Genomic DNA, 1,144 nt, shown 5'->3' with positions numbered 1-1,144 from the left:
AGAATGTAATGGCAGGGACCCCCCCTTATCGGCCAAGGTTGGCGCACTGCCGCTACCGACCACCAGGGGACAAGCACGGCCCTCATTTGGGGGCTGTTCTGCGGGAGGGACTGTCTGCCTGTCTTCCAGATGTTTACAAACGTCCCTGTTTGACCCCGTGGGTGTGTGTCTGCCTGTTGTGAAGTCTATATCCGCCCGTTTCATGCGTCTTCGGCGTTTGTATTTTCCTCTGGCAGGGCTGTTTGTCGGCATCAGGGAACGACTTTCGTGCATGTAGGCGGCATTGTGAGTTTTGCATGTGTGCACGTGTGTGTGTGTGTGTGTGTGTGTGTGTGTGTGTGTGTGTATGCATGCAATCGCCTGTTGAATGTGTCGAGGCCGGACGTGGGGGCTCACGCCTGGAATCCCTGCACTTTGGGAAGCTGAGGCAGGAGGATGGCTTGAGTCCAGGAGTTCAGGACCAGCCTTGGAAACATAGCAAGATTCTGTTGCTACAAAAAAATTAAATGTTGTTAATGAGCGGGGCATGGTGGTGTGCCCCTGTAGTCCCAGCTACTCGGGAGACTGAGGCAGGAGGATTGTCTGAACTCCGGAGGTTGAGGCCGTGATGAGTCATTATTGTCTCGCTGCAGTCCAGCCTGGGTGACAGAGTAAGACCCCAACTCGAAAGAGAGAGAGAGAGAGAAAAGAAAGAAAGAAACAAACAAAAAAGAAAGAGAAGGAAAGAGAATGTCAGTATTTTTGCATCCGTGGGCTGTGTCTCGATTCACTTTCCAGGCTGTATCCGGTGGTTTTGTGCGAGTCCAGGGTCTGATGTCCTGTCGCTGCAGTGGGCCACCTTGTGTGTCTCTGCAGCTGCAGGTGGGCAGGTCCCTTTTGCCAGGGTCCACGGTCCCTCTGCGTGACTGTTGCCAGGCGTGTGGGGCGAGGCCTTGATATCTGCAGGTCTCCCGCATGCTGGGCGTGCTTGTGCGGGTGTGCCTCGGGGACTGTTTTCCGATGAACACCTGTGCGCCTGTCTGGGGTCTTTTTACGAGAGCCTCTGGATACAGCGTGTGTGTCTGTCCGTCCGTCTTACGGGCTGAACTGCATCCCCTTAAAATGCCACGCGTGGAAGTCCTCGTCCCGGGGCCTCCGAAGGTGG

This window comes from Carlito syrichta, unplaced genomic scaffold (genome assembly GCF_000164805.1).
Source record: "Carlito syrichta isolate Samal-C Ts95f unplaced genomic scaffold, Tarsius_syrichta-2.0.1 Scaffold174810, whole genome shotgun sequence".
Classification (NCBI taxonomy): Eukaryota; Metazoa; Chordata; class Mammalia; order Primates; family Tarsiidae; genus Carlito; species Carlito syrichta.
The sequence above is the reverse complement of the archived record's forward strand: the minus strand, read 5'-3'. Positions refer to the sequence as shown.